Source organism: Castor canadensis, chromosome 6 (assembly GCF_047511655.1).
Source record: "Castor canadensis chromosome 6, mCasCan1.hap1v2, whole genome shotgun sequence".
Classification (NCBI taxonomy): domain Eukaryota; kingdom Metazoa; phylum Chordata; class Mammalia; order Rodentia; family Castoridae; genus Castor; species Castor canadensis.
This window is the reverse complement of record NC_133391.1, coordinates 94,737,688-94,762,442: the sequence shown is the minus strand read 5'-3', so window position 1 is coordinate 94,762,442 and position 24,755 is coordinate 94,737,688. Positions and strand designations below refer to the sequence as shown.

Here is a 24,755-nt window from a genome sequence, read left to right as displayed (position 1 = left end):
TGTGGTGCCATTCAAAGGCTTCAGAGCTGGGGAGATACAGTAGGGAGAAGTACTTGCTACAAAGCAGAAGAACTCATCTTTCTCTGCATATACCCCAGACCAGATTATAATTTTCTACTAGGAAATGGCCAGCTCCAGTCTACCTGACTCCTGTGTCGTCTAAGTCCTTTGAGTCAGCAATCACAAGAAGCTTTATTCCATTAAAATGTAACTGGTCTGGTCTCACCCACTCTACACCTGGTTGTGAATGTTGGCCTTTATTTGTTAAGAGCCTAATTATTCTTTTTTCTTAATTGTTCTTTTTTGTGTCTTCATGTCTCCTAATTGAAATATTACTCAGTTTCTTTTGTTTTTGTTTTCTCCCATTAAACAGAGTGGAATTATTCATAATTCTTGGTAAATGACACAGTCTCATCATTTATCCACACAAAATTCCCTTTTTTCCTTCTTTCCAACCTTCTTTTATTTAAATAATTTTACATATTAAAATACTTACTTGTGCCAGGTGCTGGTGACTCACTCCTGCAATCCTAATTACTCAGGAGGCAGAGATCAGGAGGATTGTGGTTCGAGGCCAGCCTGGGCAAATAGTTTAAGAGACCCTATCTTGAAAATGTCACAAAAAAAGGACTGGTGAGGTGGCTCAAGGTTTAGGCCCTGAGTTCAAAACCCCAGTACCACCAAAAAAAAAAAAAAAACCTACTGGTAAATCCACCACAGAAAAATCAGAGTACTAATAATTTACATCTACCTCTGTGGGCCTTCCTCATCCTGTCCCCTCCTCCTCTGTTTAATGCATCCCCCAAAATTCCTGTTTACTCTTCAGTTTGGCAGGGTTGGGAGGTAGAGCCTAGTAGGAGGTGTTCAGGTTATGAGGGCTCTTGTATCATGAATGAACCAATGGTGCTATAACAAAAGCTTGAAAGAATAGGCTTTTCTCTTCTGCTATGTGAAGTCATGGTGTTCCTCCTTCTGAAAGATGCAGTGTTCAATGCACAATTTTAGAGCAGAGAGACAGAGTCCTAACTTACTGGTGTCTTGATCATGGACTTCCCAACCTCCAGAAGTATGGAATTTTTTTTTTGAGACACAGTTCCAGTATGTAGTCTAGGCTGGCCTCCAATTCACCATATAGCCCAGGCTAGCCTTGAACTCTTGATCTTCTCCTTCTTCCACCTCCTGGGTGCTGGATTGTAGATATGCATCACCACAGAAACAAATTTTGTATTATTTATAAATTGCCCTATCTCAGTAGTTGTTTATTGGGGTAAGTACCAGTGGGAGTAGGGTGAATGTAAGGAAAGGATAAATGAGGATGAATACAGTGCATATATTTTGTATTCATATATGCAAATAGAAGAATGAAGCCTGTTGAAATTATTCTAAGAAGGGGAAAGAGTGATGAGGAAGAATGATGGAGGGCGTAAATCTAAGACATATTGTAAGCACATATGTAAATATCATAATGTATCCCCCTTACAACAAGTATATGCTAATAAAATAAATAAACAAATTACCCTGTCTCAAATACTGTGCTGCAGCAGCACAAAATGGACTAAGAACTATTCCCCATACAAGCTAATCACTATTCTAAGTCTTGTGTTCATGATTCTCTTGTTTTCCTTTTACTATGGTACAAATGCATCCTTTAAAGGTTTTGTTATGTAATTACATTCCTTTGATGTCTGTCTTGAGTCCTTTCCTGATTCTAGTGTTTAGTTTATTAATCTGTCCTGCTCATACACAGAAAGATTAACACAAGGTGAAGTTCAGATATATAATGATTCAGAGATATTTGACATAGTATTTATGCTTTACTTGTGAATGAACTTAGTAAAGATGCTGTAAAGGAACTAAAGATAATTATTTACATATTTTTGCAGTACTTGGATTTGAACTCAGGGCTTTGCACCTTCTAGGCAGGTGCTGTACCATCTGAGTGTCCCATCTCCCACCCTTATTTATCTTTCTTTTAACTTTGTCCACCTTTCCAAATTTTTGGAGAGAGCCTTCCCTGATAAATAACTCCCTGAAGATTCCTGATAGTCTGCTGCTTTTCTTTGCACCAGTATTCTTTACTTGAAGGTGTTCTACCCTTGTTTAATCTAAGAGGCAACTTAAAAGTCACCTCAGTGAATCATTACACATCTCACATAAGGCACATATTTCTCCTTCCTTTGCTCTTTACATGCCCATATTATTATTATAGAATTTACCTCACTTTATATGGTGGTAATTTCTACAGAAGCCTGTCTTTTTTTGTTTTGTTTTATGTTTGTTTTTGAGAGTCTCACTACATAACCCAGATTGGCCAGGAATTTACTGTATAGCCCAGGCTGGCCTGGAATTTGCAATCCTCCTGCTTTCACCTCCCAAGTGCTGGGATTATAGGTATGTACCACCACTCCTGGCAGGAGAGCCAGTTTTTTTCAAGTCACTGAGTTATAGAACAGATGGTTTCATTTATCTTTCTGTTTTCTGGAAACTAGACCAGTTCCAGACTAATAGTAAATGAATGATTGAATAACAGTTACTATTTACATTATTAAAAGAGGAAAAGTTCCCAAGTGTCTAACTCTTTTTTTTTCAGTAGAAGTCTTTTACCACATCATTAAAATACCACAAATTGGTGTTATGATCCTGGATCATATTTCTGTAACTGAGTAACTTACATTTTATTCAACAGCCTGTGGGACTGTTCCTTTTTCAAAAACATAGATACCATCCAAATTTTTTCTAATATCTTTGTTTTCAACTGTTGTGGCTTGTTGAGTCAAAGTGGATGGATTTAAAACCAATTCAATATCATTTTCTTTGAGGAGTAACTCATCTTTCTGGACTTTAGATAGTGAACAAGCAACACCTGTCTTCATCCAATCCCTGCAGATTTATTTCTCACTTAAGAAATTTCAGATTTCAACAAGAGACCCATTCTCTTAAATAACATTGTAGACTTCATGTTATAATGGAAGACCAGTGTATCACTCCTGATCATGTTCTGCACATGATTACAGATAGTGCCAGCAATAGCCAGATCCTTTCTATTTTCCCTCCATTCATCATCCTGGATGCTCTCCTTCTTTTTTTCTTCCTTCATCTACCATTTTTGGTTTATTTCTTTTTCTTATTTTATTGTTTTTGATTTACTTACCTGTGTATACATTATTTGGGCCACTGCCCCCCCCTACACACACCAGAACCTGTTCTTCCCTCTTGTTCTCCAATTTTGTAGAGGAAAAAAATATAAGAGATACTAAGAAAAACATGGCATTACAGGGAGATTCCTTGTGTTGTTTCCCTGCATATGTGTTTTACAACTCTTATTGGTTCATCTTTACCAGACCTCTTCACTACTTCCTAGTCCCCTTCCCATAGTGTCCCCTGACAGTTTAAGATTACTATACTTGTTCCTATACAGTGAGCACATCAACCACATTCAACTTTTTACTTTCCTTTCCTTTCCCTATCCCTCCTGTGCATGGTCTCCCCTTAGTGCATGACCTGTGTTCAATAATATTACTGCATTTGTTTTCAGTCTATAATCCGCATATGAGGGAGAACATGTGATTTTTGGCCTTCTGAGTCTGACTAACTTTACTTAAGATGATGTTCTCCAGTTCCATACACTTACCTGTGAATGATAAAATTTCATTCTTCTTTGTGGCTGAGTAAAATTCCATTGTGTATAAGTACCACATTTTCTTAATCTGTTCATTGGTAGTGGGGCATCTTGGCTGTTTCCGTAGCTTGGCAATTGTGAATAGTGCTGCAATAAATGATGGTGTGCAGGTGCCTTTGTAGTAACCTGACTCACATTTCTTTGGTATATCCCTAGGAGTGGTATTGCTGGATCATATGGCAGATGTATTTTTAGGTTTTCAAGAAGCCTCCATATTGTTTTCCATAGTGGTTGTACTAGCTTACATTCCCATTCCCATCAGCAGTGTATGAGAGTTCCTTTTGCCCCACATCCTTGCCAACATTTGTTGTTGATGGTAGCTATTCTAACAGGAGTGAGGTGGAAACAGTGTGATTTTGATTTGTATTTTCTTTATGGCCAGGGATGGTGAGCACTTTTTCATGTGTCTTTTAGCCATTTGGACTTCTTCCTTTGAAAAAATTGTATTTAGTTTAGTTGCCCATTTCTTTATTGGTCACTGATTTCTGGGGAGTTTAGTTTTTTGAGCTCCCGTATATTCTGGCTTTCAATCCCTTGTCTGATGTATAGCTACTAAAGATTTTCTTCCATTTTGTAGGTGGCCTCTTTAAATTACAGACCATTTCTTTTGTTGTGCAGAAGCTTTTTAATTTCATGTAGTCCCATTGTCAATCCTATCTCTTAGATTCTGAGCTGCTTGAGTTCTACCAAGGAAGTCCTTGCCTATACCTATTGCTTACAGTGTGTACCCTGCTCTTTCCTGCACTAGCTTCAATGATTCAGGTCTTATATTAAGGTCTGTAATCCACTTTGAATTGATACTATTACAGAGTGGCAGGCATCAATATTAACACTGAATGTCATTGGACTCAACTCCCCCATTAAAAGACACCATTTGGGCAACTGAATTAAAAAGGAAGACCTAATAATTTGTTGTTTATAAGAGACCCACCTTATTGACAGAAATAAATGCTTGCTTAGGGTGAAAGACTGGAAGAAGATTTATCTAGCTAAAGGCTCCCAAAAACAGGCAGGAGTAGCAATACGTACATGAGACTAAGTTAAATGTTTCCATTAGTCAAAAGAGACAAATAAGGTCATTTCATACAAATACAAGGGGCAATACATCAAAAAGAAATAACATTTATCAACATATATGCAAGCAACATCAGTGTACCTAACTTCATCAAACATACAATAAAGGACTTAAAAGCATGTACAGACTCCAACACAGTGGTAATGGGAGACTTTCTTTAATACCCCTCAATCACCAATTGATAAGTCATCCAGACAAAAATCAACAAAGAAATCCTAGAACTAAATGACACCATAGATCAAATGGACCTAACTGATGTCTACAGAATATTTCACCCTGCAACAGCACAATATCCTTTTCCAAAATAGACCATATCTTAGGGCACAAAACAAGCCTCGATAAATATAAGAAAACTGAAATAGCCCCCTGCACACTATCTTATGACAATGCAATAAAACTAGAACTGAACAACAAAAGCAGCAGTAGAAAATATGCAAACAACTGGAAGTTGAACAACACATTGCTCAATGATCAGTGAGTCATAGAAGAAATAAGAGAGGAAATTTAAAAGTCTCTGGAATTTAATGAAAATGAAAACACAACCTACCAGAAAATACAGACTACTAGAACCTATGGGACACAACAAAGGCACTCCTAAGAGGAAAGTATATAGCCATGAGTACACATATTAAAAACACGAACGATCTCAAATAAATGACCTAATACTACATCTCAAACTCCTAGAAAAACAAGAACAAGCTATACCTAAAACAAGCAGAAGGAGAGAAATAATAAAAACAGGGTCCAAAATTAATGAAATAGAGACCAAAAATAAATAAATAAATGAAAAAACCATACAAAGAATCAATGAAACAAAAAGCTGGTTCTTTGAAAAAATAAACAAGATTGACATGCCCCTGGTAAATCTGACTAAAACGATGAGAGAAAAGACCCAAATTAGTAAAATCAGAAATGAAAAAGGGGCAATAACAACAAACATCAAGGAAATACAGGGAATCATTAGGGACTACTTTGAGAAACTATATTCAAATAAATTGGAAAATCTTGAAGAAATGGACACATTTCTAGATACTTACTACCATCTAAAACTGAGCCAAGAGGATATTAATCTCCAACACAGATCTATAACATGTAACAAAATTGAAGCAGCAATAAAAAGTCTCCCAACAAAGAAAAGTCCAGGACCTGACAGATTCTCAGCTAAATTCTACCAGACCTTCAAAGAAGAACTAATACCAACACTCCTTAAACTTTATGTAATAGAAAGGGTAGGAACACTGCCTAACTTATTTTTGAAGCCAGTATTGCACTCATCCCAAAACGGGACAAGAACACATCCAAAAAGAAGAACTACAGGCCAATCTAATGAACATTGATGCAAAAATCCTCAATAAAATAATGGCAAACTGAATCCAATAAAATATTAGAAAGATCATTCACCATGACCAAATTGGCTTCATCGCAGGGATGGTTCAACAAACACAAATCATTAAATGTAATGCAGCACATTAGCAGAAGCAAAGACAAAAACCACTTGATTGTCTCAGTAAATGCAGAAAAAGCCTTCGATAAGATTCAACACCATTTCATGATAAAAGCTCTGAGGAAACCAGGAATAGAAGGAATGTACCTCAACATTATAAAGGCTATCTATGACAAACCTATAGCCAAATCATACTTAGTGGGGAAAAACTGAAATCATATCCCCTAAAGTCAGGAACAAAACAAGGGTGCCCACTCTCCCCACTCCTGTTCAACATAGTCCTGGAATTCCTAGCAAGAGCCTTAAGGCAAGAAGAAAAAATAAAAGGAATATAAATAGATAAGTAGCCAAGCTACTCCTATTCACAGATGACATGATCTTATATCTTAAAGACCTGAAAAACTTCACCTAAAGACACCATAAACAGCTTTGGCAAAGTAGCAGGATACAAAGATCAATTACAAAAAAATCAGTAGCCTTTCCATACCCAAAGAATGAGCAGATTGCAAAAGAATATAGGAAAACCATTCCACTCGCAATAGCCTCAAAGAAAATCAAACACCTAGGAATAAACTCAACAAAGGCTGTAAATGACCTCTACAAGGAGAACTGTAAGCCATTGAGGAAAGAGATTGAAGAAGACTGCAGAAGGTGGAAAGATCTCCCAAGCTCATGGATTGGCAGAATCAACATAGTAAAAATGACTGTACTACCAAAAGCAATCTACATGTTCAACACAATTCCCATCAAAATCCCAATGACATTCATTACAAAGATTGAAAAATCGACCCTAAAATTCATTTGGAAACACAAAAGACTGTGAATAGCCAAGGCAGTACTGAGCAAAGAGAGAAATGCTGGAGGTATCACTATACTTGTCTTCAAACTATACTACAGAGCCATAGCAATAAAAACAGCATGATACTGGCAAAAAAAAACAGATATGAAGACCAGTGGAACAGAATAGAAGACCCAGATATGAATCCACACAGCTACTCCCACCTAATCAATAAAGGTGCCAAAAATATGTGATGGAGAAAAGACAGCCTCTTCAACAAATGTTGCTGGGAGTAGTTATCTGCCTACAGAAAACTGAAACTGGATCCTCTTCTTTTTCTCTCCAAGAAGACTAAGTTCTATATAAATGTGATTGAAGTCCTACAGAGGATTCCTCTGGGGTCCTTCACAGTAACTGTGCTTTTCTTCAGAGTGATGTCAAAATTTTCTGGAATGTCAAAAGTATGATTGTGAGAATGTTCTTCACTGTCACAGTAGATACATTAATGAGCCCAAGTGTTGAATTTATAGTCACAGATCACATTTACAATTAGGTATAAAGGGTAAACTTAGATGGGACTAGCTCTGTGGCTGAAGTGGTAGAGAGCCTGCCTAGAAAGCATGAAGTCCTGAGTTCAAATTCCAATACATTCCCACAAAAAAAAGAATAAACTTAGAATTATTTCCTCATCTGCTCATTCTACGAGGCCTTTTTTTCTTCTAAAAGGTATCCATGAATAGAAAATAAGAATCATGCAGTGATCACATTATTAATGGAGGTTATAGCTGATTCTGAGACTAATGATTGCATTTATTTTCCTCCTTAGGGAATTCTGAATAAAATTACACTTGGAGAAAGAATGGAAAATGGGACAATAACATACAAAGAATTCAAACAAATGTTTAGAAGATGGAAAGCAGAGGAGGCATAGTAATTAACTCAGCAGGACAAAGTAGGCTGCAACCAAAGTGCTTGAGGAAGGGAATACCAAAGAGAAGCAAATGAGATGCTTCATGATTCTGGTAAACAATTAAAACATGAAAGTCCCAGTTATGGTGGCAATAAGGGATAAGTTGTAATGCTGAAAACAGAGCTTGGGCCTCAAAAATCTGTATACAAAATAGTTGAACTTCTCCCTCCTATTCCCTACCAGAACTGGATGTTTAGTTTCTGGATTAACTCATCTAGAAGGCTCTGAAATTGGAGCATCAGCTCAGCTGAAAGTGATGAAGGAGGGTAAGTTCAGACTCATACCAGCAATCAGGCATATGAGCCATTATAGGAGATTAAGGGTTTTTTTTTTTTTCATGGAAAAATTGAATAGCTTTGAGATCCACCAACTAAAAGGAAAGCTTCTTACCCAGATAATCTAGACTAAAGCTGGCCAATAAGCTTGGTAAGTGTTTTAACATATTTGAAGAGGACTTTTTGACATAAGAGACACAGGTTTAATAAACTTAGCAGGGAAAAGGAACTCAGAGTAAACTGAGGGAATGCAAGAAGAATAAAAGACTTTAAAAATTAATATTACGAGACAAAAGAAAATATTTTATCCTTGAGACAAAAACAATGGTGCTTTATGGGGAAAAATAAGATATTATTCTTTAAAAACAGTAGTATGGGAAACTTTCCACCAAAAAGTTCCTATATTAACTAATGATAAATGAAAATCACAAGAAATCAGAATAAAACAACCAAAGCAATGGAATGTAATAAAGCCAATATCTGATTAATGGCATTTCTAATATAAAGACTAAGAAAATGGAAAGGAGAGAATTATTGGAGATACAATATAAAGAAAATATCCTAGAATGAAAGAACCTGAGTCTACATGTCTAAGGAGTGTAACTAGTTTCCACAGAAGCAAATAAAAACCAATAACAAAGCACATCATTGAAAAATTTCAGAACACTATGAATAAAGGGAAGAGCCCTAAACTTTCAGAAAGACAAAAAAAATGTAGTATCTGGAGAATTAGAAGTAAACATGTCATCAAATTATGTGAATGGTAAATATATTTCAAGGATAATGGAGTATTGATCTCAAAATTTTGAAGAAAGAAATTGATCTAGAATTCTGTATCCAACCAAATGATTCACTAGATACAAGAAAAACTAATGACACTGTCAACATGTGAATTTCAAATATATATATAATTCCCTTGCACTCTTTCTCAAGACATTATTCTATGTGTTATTCCATCCAAACATGCCAGTGAATTCAGAAAGAAATCCTCAAACAACAAGATTCAGTTCTAGCATTTTTTGGCTATACTGTGGGTTTGAATTCAGGACCTCATTGAGCTTACTAGGCAGGTAGGTGCTCTACCACTTGAGCCACTCTGCCAGCCCCCAAACACCAAGATTCAGCATGCTCAAAATAAAAGTAATGTAGGAGAATTCCTCCATGAAAGCTTTGCAACTGATACCATCAGTCTGGATTGAGCAGGAGGATGAAGGACCCCACCGGCACATCACTAACAGGAAGAACGAGCTGATGGATAGTGGGATGCATTTTAACTACCTATTAAATAGTACTGAAGAGCATTTTAAAGAAAAGCATTTCTTTCTAAAAATCTGGAAATAATTTTTGGTAGATATGTGGTAATATAAGCAAATTGAAAAGAGTGATAATTTACAAGTCACAAAAAGAAAAAAGAAAGAAGTGTTATATTGTTTCAATCAGTAATAAATTATACTCAAACATTCATAATCTGAACAGTGATGGCTAATTTGAGACCTTTAGATAAATTTTAGGGAAAACCAAAATGGGAATATCTATACCTTGATCTAACATTAAATACACAATTTGTAAAGCAAAAATGAACAATATTTGCTTATCATTTAATATTCCTTCACTTGAACAAAGTGTGTGAATAGTGAAACTACTATCATTTAAAGATCAGGATGAGGGAGGAAGGAAGGGACTGGTATCATTTTTCTATATTTTGATATAAACCTTTTTGAACCATTTAGCATTTTAATTATGTGAATACATTGTTTAAAAATTTAAAATTATGGAGTGTTGTCAATTGCCATTAATTCCATTGAATTAATAACCAAACAGGTTCTCCCATTTTATGTTTCTTCTCATGCTTTTCCTTATGCTTTCTTTTTGTTTTTATTAGAGAACTATCTTTTATATCTCCAGTATCCTTTTCCTTTTCTGAAGAAAATTCTAAATCTACAGAAGTAAAAAATCCTGTTAGAACATATGTAGTTGTGAAGTGGTTGAGATGCATCCATACATTATCTAATCCTAATGTTAATGTTGTACCTCTGTTTTTTTTAGAAACTTCAGAAGTTCTTTTTTAAGGGAGAAAAAAAGGCAATGTTCTGAACCATTTTCTTTGCATCATGGTGATGCTGATGATGTTTTCTGCCACTCTTTTGGACTCTAGTAAGAATTTGCTGTATTTTCTCTGGAGTTGCACATTACTCCTTTAGCCCTGACTAAGGAATAGGATGAAACCAAAATAGATCCTGGAGTGGGGAACACTGTGCAGTCCAGCAGTACCTAGCATCCCTATGTCATAAGCTTATATACTGAGGTCCTGTCTTGAGGTCAGCCCAACATATAGAACTGAATTTCTATCTTCAACAAGACCCATAAGTCTATTTACTTTATCTTATCCTGGTGCCATAGCTTTGCTCTGTGTTTGGGGAATAGCCCTTAAAGTGTAAGATTCTTTAGTGAATTTATTTCCCAAACCTTAGCTATATACTCATTTTGGTCAGCTTAACTACACCAGATGTTACTGATCACAATTCCAAATTCTGAATCATATGTTACTAGGTCAGACTTTGGCATCCAATTCTAATGTAGTTTATTCATGATTCAATCAAGACTATGTGAGCCTCCAAGTTTCCTCTTACCTAGGCCTGAGGAACTGAAAGATCATTCTCCAAAAACTGTGTGCTAAACTTGGATCTTGAAATCTTACTACTTAAATGGAGTAAAGGGCAAGAAAAGATGAATACAAGGAAAAATGAGTCATAGGAGCAAAAGACATTTTTTTCGGAGGCCAAATCTGAGCTCATGTGAAACACAATCTCCTAAATTCTGGGACTGCAGTTGTGTTATTGGAGTTAGTTTGGGGCATGAAAGCTGTATCAGAAGGATGCTCCCAGCCAAGCATGGTGGTACACACCTATAATCCCAGTACTCGAGAGGCAGAGGTAGAACGATATCAAGTTTGAGGCCTGTTTGTGCTCAAAGCACAGAACAACAGAAATGAGAAAAGGACTTTCCAAGTACAATGCCCATCTTACAACACCAACCACATTGGAGGTGGGCACTCCAAAAGTTAAGGAACACTAGGCCATTGTGGGAGCCTTAAAATTATTGCTCATCAGTCGAAAGTTGTCCCCTAGCAAAAGAAAAATAAATGAGAAAAAGCCTAAGATACTTTCTGAATATTTTGCTAGATAGTACTACCAATATCCAAGACAAATGATAGAAAGAATGCCATTCTGTAGAGGAGGGTGATGAGTTTAGTTTGGGTTTGTAGCTGTTTGAGTTGTCTGTGATATCCAGGAATAGATGTCTAGTAGGCAGTTGGATATATCGGTCAAAAACTCAAAATTACAGAGTTCTGGCATAGGGATAAAGATGTAGGTAGAAGCAAAAAAGGGAGTAGTAAAAGCTCATGATGATCTTTAGATCTTCTGAAACTCTATTACTTTATAATTATTCCTTTTTATGTTATTGATGACAAATTTAATTTTTGCTCACAGTATAAGGCATGATATTAAAAATGGGCAGAAAGAATGTCACTCTCCTTTTGTGTCTTCTGTGCTATAATACCTTGATTCTCTTTTTAATTGTTCTATGAAAAGATTTTCTTTTTAGGAGTCTTAACTGGTGCAGAAAAGGAAGGGGAGAAGGACTGTTACATAAAACTCCTCAGCAGCTCCTCTGTCTCCAGGCATATTTTGTACTTTCACTTTTAGTGTCTTCGCTTAAGGATAGTTCTCATAATGGAGTTAAGAGTATATTCTTCATTTGTAAGTACATATGTAAATATCACAATGTGTCCCCCCATATATTTTTAATTACATGCTAATTAAAAAAGAAAACAAAACTATGCAATTGGCAACTATAAGACAGCCAAAAAAAAGTATATTCTTCATAATATTTGAAATGCCTGTTAAAAAAATTAAAATTTATTTTTCCTTCCTTCCTGCCTTTCTTTTCTTTTTTTTTTAATGCTGGGGATTGAACCCAGGGCAATTGTGCATGCTATGCAATACCACTGAGCTACATCTGCAGTCCTTAAAAATGACAATTTCTCCATCCCTTTCAGACCTACTGTAATATAATATCTCAAACTAATATTCAAGAATGACTGGCTTTAAAGCTGATTCTACTGGAGATGAATTGGCCAACTTTGTAGCAATTCTCAAACTTTAGTGTATATGTCAGTCACCTGGGTGCTTGCTAACAATACAGATCACAGCCATTTTTCAATCCTAAAATTTTCTAGGAAAAGGCCAAAGGAGTTGTGTGTGTCGGGGAGGAGGAGTTGTTTTTGGTGTTGAGGATTGAAGCAGAGGCTCGCATATACTGACCTTACATTCTACCACAGAGCTACACTCCATCTCTGAGATTTGCATTTTTAATAAACACCTATAACCTGTAAATAATATCTGATAAATGTTGAGAAAAAAAATCTTTAACTATCTGAAAGGTCCCAGAATAAGTGTAGGACTGGATTTCTCAACCTGACATCCAAACATCACCAAGAAGCACATGAAAAAATTTACAGGGTCCAGAAACGTGGGTGAGGAAGAAAATACATCTGCATTTTCAGTAAAATTCCAACTAAACTTTAACATTTAAAAAAGTTATAAAGGTATTTAACAAACCACAGAAATAAGAGCAATTCCTCTAACCTCATCATTAAGCGAAAACACGTTTCCGTATCACGTAAAACATTTTAAAGTGGTATTTAAAATAGTGGTTATTAGAATGTCATTAGATTTTAGTTAATTTAATAAACACACACATATTACTTTAAAGTTAAATTTTTAGATGTTTTGATAACTATATGTTGATAAAGTAGTTTATTTCATTGTCCTACATATTTTAATGCATTAAATATTATTGCAAGGTCTGTAGGTTTCACTAAAATATTAAAAACATCCATAGGACAGAAAAATTAACAACGTTAGTGTAGGAACCCTTATTAAGAATTAGGAAGGTGTATTACTTAATCTTATGAAGAAAATAAGTGCACCAAAGCTGACACATAGCATGAGAATCTTGCCCAGGTCTCCATTATCCTTTCCTGACTAATTTTCACTCAAATACCTCTTCTCATGGACTACACATCTTCCCTGGTCTGTTTACTACTCCTCAACTGTTGAATGACTCTGTTTTCCACCAAGGATAACATCATTTAATCACAGATGTCTAGCCCATTATGAACATTAATTAATGTCTAACATCTCTTAATGAGGGAGGTAAAGACTATTACCATTTCGCCAATGGGAAAATCATGTCTAGGCAAGTTTGGTGCCTTGTTTTTAGGCCACCTAAGAAATTATAACTCATTTTCAGAATCAATGCTTTCACCCTCTACAGATAAATGGAAATTTTGATTTACTGTACACCACTCTGTTGCAGAAACAGCCTACATTGCAAAATATTTCATTGATGGAGATAATCCTTCTCAAGTCTGAAGTTTCATGGCATCAATATTCCTACTATTCACAACACAACAATTTATTTGCTAGGTTTTCTATGAAAAATACTAGATGTCTTCATTAGAGGGAAAGGTCCGAAGTCAAAAATAAACCACTAAAACCCAGTATCTTTAAAATAAAAATTAAAACAAGTATAAACTGTCATTTATTGTAAAATAGATCAATTACCCTGGTTTTTTGTTTGTTTTTCAATTACCTTTTTTAAAATTTAGAAATAATTACCTAGTAAGAGTCAGAGAAAATCAAAATGACCATTAGTTGTGATAACACATTGACTTTTCTTTTGTACACGCAATAAATATTTTTGTCTTTTTTGTAAAGCGGTCAGTTTGTTTCTTACTTGTTTTTGTTGCTTTAATTGATGGTGTTTTGTGTTTGTGTGTCTGATTTTTTTTTTTTTTTGAGGCAAGGTCTACTATGTAGCAAAGGCTGACCTGGAATTTGACAATCCTCCTGTCTCACCTTCCTGAGTGGTGGGATGGGATTACAGATGTGCACCACATGCCTGACCATGTGTCTGATCTTAATCTAACTTTTCTGTAGTCTGACCAGTCTGTCTGGCTTGCCAAAATACTGTGGAGATTTTGAAAATTCTTTGTGATTTATCTTTTTTTTTTTTTTTTTTCAGTACTGGGCTTGAACTCAGGGTCTTAAGCAACTATACCAGCCCCTTTATTTGTGGTGTGTGTGTGTGTGTGTGTGTGTGTGTGTGTGTGTGTGTGTGTGTGTGTGTGATGGATATTTTTCAAGATAGGGTCTATGGACTACTTGTTTAGCTTTGAACCGCGATCCTCCTGATCTCTGCCTCCTGAGTAGATAGATACAGGTGTGAGCCACCAACGCTCAGCACAATTTATCTTTTTAAATGGTGTTTGCTCTTTTTCTATTGCTTTATTAAATTTCTACTGGCCTGGCCAGGAAGGCAAACAGAAAGAACACAACTGGGCACAATTGAAAAGATAAATAGTTGAGGAAGAAGAGATACCTGCTCTTTATAGAAAGATTCTAATTCATTTATGTGAAAAGAATGAGGAAGCAAGGCAGGGTGGCACCCCCTACAATCATAGCATCTGGAGACTGAGGCAGGAGGATCACAAGTTTAAGAATAACCTGGGCTACATAGTGAGACTATGATTCAAAGAATAAAAATTAAAAAAAAAAGCAAAACAAAAAATGGGGAAAACTTGAAAATGTCCATTAGGAAACACCAGTAGTGATAAGTGTTATGGAAAAATACAATGGAAAAAGATTCTAAAGTTAGCAGGCAAAAGTTTGAGGAAAGAACAGGATATTTACATAGTCTCAAAGTGTCTCCTCTAAGATTTTTATTAATGCTGGAAAAAGAGGAATAACTGCATAGAGAAGCTTGGGAGATAACCACTATGTCCCTTGGTATTGCAACCAAGAGTCACTAACTATATAGTCTTGCAATTTCCAGCTAGGCAAGATGACATAGCATATGGATAACACTCAGGTTCTATCTTTAGCCCCTAGACCTTGCCTAAGGCCTATGAACAAAGTGGCTATGACAGCAGGGATGGAGATGATACATGGATTCAACATTGTGCATTTACTCTCATCAAGGCTAATCTAGTTACTGCCACTGCTGAGTGCATGCCTGGCCAGTAGCAAAGACTATTACTGAGCATCTGAAATAGCAGCATTCCCCCAGGAAGCCAGCTAGCAATCTGGTGGCAGGTTGATTTCTTTGGATACAGTATTTGTATATTAATTGTAAAAAGGGATTTCATTGTGATATTTCCATACATGCCTATAATGTACTTTCATCAGATTCATACCATCTGTTACTCATTCTTATCCCTCCTCCTCAATTTTTTTTTTCTTTTTTTTTGGTACTTGGGTTTGAACTCAAGCCTATACCTTGAGCCACTCTGCCAGCCCCATTCTTTCCTAGTGGGTATTTTCGAGATTGGGTCTCATGAACTATTTCCCAGGTTGGCTTCGAAACTTGATCCTCCTGATCTCTGCCTCCTGAGTAGCTAGGATTACAAGCATGGGCCACTGGCACCCAGATTTTATTTATTTATTTTGGTGAGACTGGGGTTTAAACTCAGGGTTTTGCACTTGCTGGGCAGGCATTCTACCATTTAAGTCACACCTCCAGCCCTCTTTATTTCTTTATTATTATTATTATTATTATTATTATTATTGATGGTACTGGGGCTTGAACTCAGGGACTCATGCTTGCAAGGCAGGTGCTCTACCACTTGAGTCACCCCACTAGCCCCCCAATTTTTTAAAAACAACCCTAATGGGTTTCATTGTTCTATTTTCACAGATGTTCATGAAGAACTTTGATCATATTCATCCTCTACCCCTTCACCCTTTCCCTTCACCCCCACCACCTTTCTGGTTTCTACCCCTAAACAATGCCTTTTACACTGGTGTCATTTTTTTAACTCTTGGTCTAGATTCCACATACAAGAGAGAACATACAATATTTGTCTTTCTCAGTCTGGTTTATTTTGCTTAACATGATTTCCAGTTTCATCCATTTCCCCATATGAATATCGTTTTACTTTGGATAAATTTGGCTTTGAAATTTTCATCCTCTGTCTGACATGTGTCTATCAGCATCACCATCAATGAATCTATTGTTTTTATTTATTATCATAGTATCTCACACAGCAGTGTTTCTCCAATGACAGCTTCAACCCTCGGGATCTAAGATCCTTTCAGGGGTCTATAAAGTCAAGCCTATTTTTAAGTAGTAGTATTATTTGCTATTTTCTTTCTGTTCTCATTGATGGTCCAAAAGCAATGGTGAGTAAATTTCCCATTTCTTTACAACAAATCAAGGCGGGGGCAGCTCATGGTACTGATTCGTAGGATTCTTTTAGTAGTAGATTCTCTCTCTCCCTCTCTCTCTCTCTCTCTCTCTCTCTCTCTCTCTCTCTCTCTCTCACACACACACACACACACACACACACCCCGGTGGGCACTGGTGGCTCATGCCTATAATCCTAGCTACTTGGGAGGCAGAGATCAGGAGGATTGCTGTTTGAAACTAGCCTGGCCAAACAGTTCATGAGACCCTATCTTGAAAAAACCCATCACATACATGCACACACAAAAAGGACTGGTAAAGTGGCTCAAGGTTTAGGCCCTGAGTTCAAAACCCCAGTAACAACAACAATGAAAAAAGAATATACTGATGAGCAGCGTGTTGGGATGTGAGGGGATAAGAAAAAGTAATATATGCACATATGGAAATATCACAATGAAACCTCCTACACTGTACAATTAATATGCACTAATAAAAATGTGAAATAGAATGGAAATTTGTGCAGAATACTCAGCCTAATAACTAAGTTGTTCAATAAAAGCAGTTACATATTTCTTTGAATTACTGCATATAGGCCTGTAATGAGCAATATAGAAAAAGTGTTTAAAAATAATCTATTGATAAGACAGATGGTGAAAGTGATGGTTTCCTGCAACCAAGGAGAGTAAGGGTGTGGGAGACACAGAGAAAGGCTGGTCAATAGTTGGTTGATAGTTAAACAGAAGTTGGAAGTTCTGGTGTGCTATTGCACAGTGGAGTGGCTGTAGATAACAATAATGTATGGTACATTTCAAAAACCAGAAGAAAGGATTTTGAAAGTTTTTGCCACCAAGAAATGATAAATGTATGATAAGAATAGATATGTTTAACTTAGTTTAAATATTGCATGATGTATTTACATATAAGAGCATCACTTGATATCCCATTACTATCTATAATTTTCATTTTTTAATGTATCAGTTCATTTTTTTGTTGTGTTAAGGATTGAATTTATGGCCTCATGGGTGGGAGGCAGGTGCTCTATTACTGAGCCACCCCTGAGGGACAAAAATTAACTTAATTTAAAGTCAAAAAGGACACCAGGCATGATGATACGTGCCTGTAGTCCAAGCGCTTGGAACACTGAGACAGGAGGATAATGAGTTTGAGGCCAGCCTGGGCTACACAGTAAGACCCTGTCAAAAAAATAAAAAAAGATCGTACTAATGAGGCAGTAAACATGTAAGTGGATTAAATTTCAACCTTTTAGTACATGGTGTCTTGTTTTGTTTAATTGTTACTTTTTTTTTTTTTTTTATTCAGTGCCTTGCTAGGTAGGCACTCTACCACTTGAGCCATGCCCTCTGGTCTACTTTAGTTGTTTTTCAGGTAAGGACTCAAATTTTTGCCTGGATTGACCTCAAACAGTGATCCTCCTGCCTATGAGATTAGGACCACAGGCACATCCCACAATGCCCAGCTTGTTGGTTGAGGTGGGGTCTTGTTAAACTTTTTTCCAGGGCTGGCTTCCAACTGTAATCCTTCTGATCTCTACCTACCAAATATCTATAATCACAGGAGTGAACCACTGTGCCATGCCTGGTTTGCTTTCCAAGATGTCTCAGTATAAAGGTTGGGTTGACCTCAGCACCCGATCCTTCTACCTATGTTCCAAAATGCAATGTTTGTCTTTTGAGAAAGTACTTGTGTGAAGTATTTTTTGTTTTGTTTTGTTTTTTGTTTTTTTATATGCCTTTTCCTACATACTTGCATACTTCTTAATTTTTGAAAACTTAAAAAAATCCCCCCTTGTTTTCCACTGTAGTGGGTTTTTAAAAAAATATATTATTTATTTGGCACCACTGGGGTTTGAACTCAGGACCTCATGTTACTAGGCAGGCCCTCTTATCACTTGAGCCACTCCACCAGCCCGAGTGATTTTAATACTAATTTCATAACTTTGATTTCACTGTCTACGTGGAATTTATTTTAGCATACAAGTTAGGTGATTATCCTAACAACACTTGTTGAACAATCTTTATCATCTCCCTTAATTTTAAGGCCATCTCTGTCAGTATTGTTTCTTATTATGTCAGAGTCTATTTCTGAACTCTTTTTTTTATTGTTTTATTATTCATATGTGCATACATGTTTGGGTCATTACTCCCCCCTGCCTCCACCCTCTCCCTTACCACCCACTCCACCCCCTCCCTCTAAAATTTTTAATTACTTGAAAGAACAGTTGACAGGTAAATTAGGGTTATTCAGAATTCATTATTTTGCATATATTTTCTTACAAATAACTGAAATGAACCTGCCATTTCAAGGGACACAACTGATAATATTTTGTTTCCAATGAAAAATTTAAGCTTTTAACTAAAAGTTAGTATTTTGGAAAACTATCCAACCCTGTGAGCTTGAAAGCTTCACAATAAAGACTTTTTAACTGATGGTGGTTGTAATATTAATGAATGTAATTTTATTTTGATATTATAAAATGAAATGTGTTACCATTTGGGAGGTCGTATAACTCAGTGAAGCAATATTTTCCAAATGTTCAAAGCACAATGTTACAAAATTGTGCATGGTAAAAGGTTCATTAAGAGTGCATGATCAACCAATAGTATTAATGTAACACAGAACATTAAATAATACACTTAAAGAAAAGGCAAAAGAGAAATTGAGAAAACTGTTTCAACACATTTTAACACTTTGTCAGAAGTAAAAGGCAGTTTATATTAATAAGTGTAGCAGATTATTAACGGTTTCTATTTGTTGAACTGCAAAAATCAAATCATTCCACTTTTTAAAAATCATTACTAGAAAATGTGCTATGTCAAATTTCTTTTTCATCCTTGAACACTTTCTTGGGTAGATTCCAAAACCTTCTAGTCATTTTGTTATTAAATGAGCACTGAAAGGTTTAAAGTCACAGCTTCCTTTCCCTGTTCCTAACAGCAATTGCTGTTTTTCCAGCCAGTGGAAGTGACCATGAAATGGGTGCAGGGGGTTAAAAAATACTACAAAAACTGTTCAGACCTAGAATAGCTAAAAATAATAACCCTGAATCTGACTCTCTCTATTCCTAGTCCTGTGTTACCTGGAGGCGGCAGGGACTGTGGGAAGCAGGGCTGATTCTGCTGCTTCTTTGTGAACCTTAGGGGTAAGGAGATGAGTTAGGGCCAATCTTTGATGGCACTTTATGTCTGTAACATATAGGGAACTTTGAAGCTCTGGACCTCAGCTTTAAGCCTGAACCTAAATTTAAGAGAGTAAAGAAGTTTACTTGATGTCCTATGCTACAATAAAAATGCTAATATTACAATAGAAAACTGACCAAATAGCTTAAGGAGATATTTCACAGAAACATAAATCACTAATGCGCATATTTCATCTTAGGTGATCAGCAAATTTGTTAGACTAGTATAGTAATATTGACAGTAAAAAAATATAATACCAAAATGTTTCAAGCATGTGGTGTGATAGGTAGACACTTTTTGTGTACTGCCGATGGGACTTTAACCAGAATAGCTATTTATGAGGAACAATTTGGTGACCTGTGTCAAGACCACAAATATATCCATACTCTTGATTTATTCTTACCTTTTCCAGGAATCTACTCAAGAGAATAATCATAGGTACTATCAAGGATATATAAGCAAAGATAATCTTTATGAAATTAGAGTAAAGATTACAACCATTTAAATGACCACGGAGATAATTGTTGAATAAATTATGTTGTAACCATATGAAAGAAATATTACATACCTGATAAAAATAATGTTTTAAATAATTTTTAAAATAGATAAATTGTTTATAATACTATATTAAATTTTAAAGTGAGCTAAAAATTGAATGGAAACTATGATTCCAATTTTATTTTTATACAATATATAAACATATAATTGTAAAAACAGGAGAAAAATTTATATGATCATATATTAAACAAATAAAGTGGAATATGAAACTAAATGTATAGAATGAGCCTCTGTTTTTTAAACTATACAAATATGTAAAAAGAATTGCAAACTGGGCACTGGTGGCTCACACCTGTAATCCTAGCTACTCAAGAGGCAGAAATCAGGAGGACCTCAGTTCTAAGCCAGTCCAGGCAAATAGTTCATTGAGACCCTATCTTGAAAATACCTACCTAGCACAAAACAGGGTTGGTAGAGTGGCTCAAGTGGTGGAGTGCCTACTTACCAAGTGTGAGGTCCTGAGTTCAAACCTCAGTACCACAAAAAAAAAGGTTGCAAGAAAAGTTTGAACCATTGTATGTATTATAAATGTAATTAAGATGCATTAAAATTGGATAATTTTAAGCCAGGTATGGTGGCACATGACTGCAATCCGAGCAGTTGGGAGGCTGAGGCAAGAAGATCAAAAGTTCAAGTCTAGCCTGGGCTACGTGGCAAGATCTTGTCTCAAAAAAACAAAACAAAACAAAAAAATAGATAATTTTTGCTAAATACTCATTCTTATTTTCCATATTTCATTAAATTAGTTAAATATATTAATTGGGAAGTATCATGTCACTAAAATATTTATTAAATTCTTACACATAATTCATTACTAACCTCAGGAATATAAATAAGAAGTAGTCTCTGTTTAGAGTGTAAATTGAGGAAGAGACTATTCTTACAAATCTAAGTATACACAATATAATGAATTACCAGTAATAACAATACAGAGTTCAAACTTCAAGGAATGATTGTTTTTAGAAAGGACACTGACAGCAGAAGAAGTAAGTTGTAATTGGGCTTCTAAAATGTATAAGATTATTTATTATTTTTAGAATATATTAATTGCACATATTGCCTAGGGCCCATCCAAAGGCCTCACTTTTGCTTAGTTACTTTTGTAAAACCTCTATTTCCAAATACAGTCACAATTTGAAATACTGGGTGTGGAACTTCAACATATCTTTTTTTGGGAAGTGGGAAGGGTTACAACTCAACTTACAGAAGGAATTTTATGGAACAATAATTTGGGAGTAACAGGAGCAAATTTGGAGTGAACTTCTAGGGCAGAGTAGGAAGAACTTTGAATTCTAGGCTGAGGAAATTGATGTGATGATGGAAAGCCCCTAAAAGCATTGAAGAAGGGTACAGAACTCAGGTAAGTCCCCCTACTTTCCTGTCAAGCACCCACTGCAATGACTGGAGAGCTTTCTTTTTCGGTTTTGCTTGTTTGTATGTTCTGGTAATGTAACCATAACTTCATTCTTAAACAAGTAAAACATGAGGAACATGGGAAAGGCGGAAAGCAAACTGCATCAATTAGGCAGAGAAAGTCCAGTGGACGCAGCAGCATGAGGTGGTGGATGGAAGCTGTCTTCTCCCTAGGAGAATTCTGGAGAAGCTGTGGGCTAATTCTATTCAAAACAAAACAAAACAAGGCAAGACATGGAGAAATCTGCAATGTTTTTTGTTTGTATAGAAGGTGCCAAAAATTTCTATGAACTGGAAAGTGTATTCAAAATTTGCACTGAAGACGTTGTCCAGTGACTGTAACTGTGGTGACTCATCACAGGAAACCTATAATGAGCTTAATTTTCACAGACCACATGTTGGGCAATTGTCCTTGATGTATGGCTTTATTATGACATCATTCTCTCTGAAGAACAGCTTTATTTCTGGAAAACTCTACTCTGTTAAAATTATTTATCTGTAGCCATTTTGCATTAAATGAGTGCAAAAACCTTTCCCTGTAATATTAAATGCCTTGTTAAAGGCTGTATCACAGCAAATGCAAATTAGTTATATTACTGAAGTTTGGATGCAACTTGAGAGGACAAGGTCCAGAGTTGAATTTTTATATAGAGGCTTAGCTGTTCTTCCACATGAGATATCAACAATCAAGATTTCTATTGTCTACACCTACCTCAGAAGCAGTCACAATAAGTGGACTTTGGAAAGTCAATCAGTTTTATAACTTAAACTACTTTAAATGTAATATTGCATATACTTTTAGACATTGGAAAAATACTGTCTTTCCTTTTAGCTTCAAAAATTTCAGATTTTTATTAGAAGTGTAACAGAAGAGGTTGGAGATGTAGCTCAGTGGTAGAGGTGCTTAGGGCATATGAGGCTTTGCACAAAGAAATCCCCAGCACTAAGAAAAAAATAAGTAGAAAGAAATAAAGAGAACTGTCACAAAAATTTGGGAGATTCAAGCAATGAGCAAAATTTTCACTTGTGTTCAGTTGTAAGATGGAAAATAGCCTTAAATGCCTCTGTTCTTTGCCATGTAAGTTATTTTCCTGTAGTAATTTTTTTTCAGGGCTAGAGCTCAAACCCAGAAGCTCACACGTGCTAAGCAAATGCTCTGCCACTGAGTTATAACCCCAGACTATCCTGTACTGACTTTGTTGTTGTTTTGTTTTGACAGTACTAGAGTTTGAACTCAGGGCCTTGGTTTGCTAGGCAGGCACTCTACCACTTGAGCCACATCCCCAGCTTTTTTTTTGCTCAAATTATTTTTTGGATAGGGTCTCACAATTTTGCCTGGAGAGCCTCAGACCACCATCCTCCTACCTATGGACTCCCTCATAGCTGGGATCACAGATGCAGACTATTATGCTCAACTTGTTTGTTGAGATGGAGTTTTACTGTGTTTGCCCAGGCTGACCTCAAACTATGGATCCTCCTGATTTCCACCTCTGGAGTAGCTGGATTCCAGCATGAGACACTGAACCAGCCCTTGCTTTGCTTTTTTGAGACAGGGTCTTGCTATGTAGCCTAGGCTAACCTTGAATTCTTGATCTTCTTGTCTCCACCTCACAAGTGCTGGGATAATTGTTGTGCACTGCCATGTCTGGCCTGTAGTGACTGTTTTGCAAGGAAGAAAGATTTATTCAGATGCATATTTATTTGGCAGTCTGTCTGCAGTGGAAAGAAGGGAAGTCAGTATGAGTGATTTGTTCTTTCATGTTTGCTTTCAAGTTTCAATTGAGCCTGAATCTGACTATATCCCTTCTCCCCAACCCTTCCTTTCGACTGAAATCTTGAGGATAGCAAGTATAACTAATTTTACTTTGGAAAAATCACTTCCAATTCATGATGAAAATATGCTAAATGGCAAATCAGCATCAAAAGTTTTTTTCAGTATTGGGATTCAAACTCAGGGTCTCCTACTTACTAGATGCATTCTACAGCTTGAGATACACCTTTAGCCCTTTCAGCTTTGGTTATTTTTGAGATAGGTTCTCACAGTTTTTGCCCAGGCCAGACAGGACCTTGATCCTTCTACTTACACTTCCCTCAGAGCTGGGATCACAGGCATGTGCCACCACTCCCTGGTTATTGACTGAGATGGGTCTCCCTAACATTTAGCCCAGGCTGGCCTTAAACTGTGATCCTCCTGATCTCTGATTTCTAAGTAGCTGGGATTATTGATGTGTATATTATACCTGTCCCTATCTTCGTATTTTTAAAAAACATGTATATAATTTATCTGAAAGAATATATGGATATGTTCATTATATGGATATATTTTATATGTATATATAAAGATTTAAAGATGATCTCTAGAAGAATATAGAATAACTCAGAGCAAGTCTTGTCTCTGTTAAAGGGAATTACAGTTGGGAGGCAGAGTTCACTGCTTATCTTTTGTTACTTTTCAAAGTGTTTCATGTGCATGTATCATTTATTTGGGAAAACAGCAAAAAGGTGTGGGTACTTTATTAAAACAATTTTAAAAGAATCCCTCTGATTAGGTCAACATAAATGGGCCAATAATTTTTGCAGGCCACTCCTGTTTGCCGCCATTGAGTTGTCTGCATCTCTGCCCACACCTGAGCCCTTCTCAGGTAAAGCATTTGCTTTTTCCTTTTGAGCCAAGATCCAGCTCAGTGCCTTCCTAAAAGCAGTCAGCAATGAATGTTCTTAAATGAATGCATATACTTGGCTTGTTTCACTTCTCTCACTAATTTCCTTTATTCTTGCATGTCTTCAACCATGGCTTCAATTTAGTCTTCAGTCAGTCTCTGGTTCTCATCTACTTACTTTGCTCCTGCTACTGTCCAAAATAAGAACATGCATATTTAGATTTAGGCAAAATTGTGGTTTCAGCTTTGGCATGTGACTGACAGACAGATATGACTTTAGATTCTGGCTGCCGTTTACAGATGGTGTAAACCTTTCCACACATCTGAACCTCAATTTTCCCTTCTCTAAAATAGAGATAAGAATGCCTACTTAGCAGGATTATTGTGAGGTTTAATATATACATTAAATATTTATATATTTGACATATATAAATATATATTGATATAAATATTAAA

At 36.1% G+C, this 24,755-nt stretch overlaps 1 protein-coding gene, 1 long non-coding RNA gene and 1 pseudogene across 9 annotated transcripts in view; 1 reads left to right on the top strand and 2 right to left on the bottom strand.

The window, feature by feature from the left end:
* LOC141424161 (uncharacterized) overlaps positions 1-24,755 on the top strand; it is a 133,555-nt gene that overhangs the window by 36,473 nt on the left and 72,327 nt on the right. The window lies entirely within an intron of this gene.
* Chd1 (chromodomain helicase DNA binding protein 1) overlaps positions 1-24,755 on the bottom strand; it is a 140,784-nt gene that overhangs the window by 114,723 nt on the left and 1,306 nt on the right. The window lies entirely within an intron of this gene.
* Positions 1,373-23,282, bottom strand: LOC109680779 (large ribosomal subunit protein uL6-like; annotated as a pseudogene).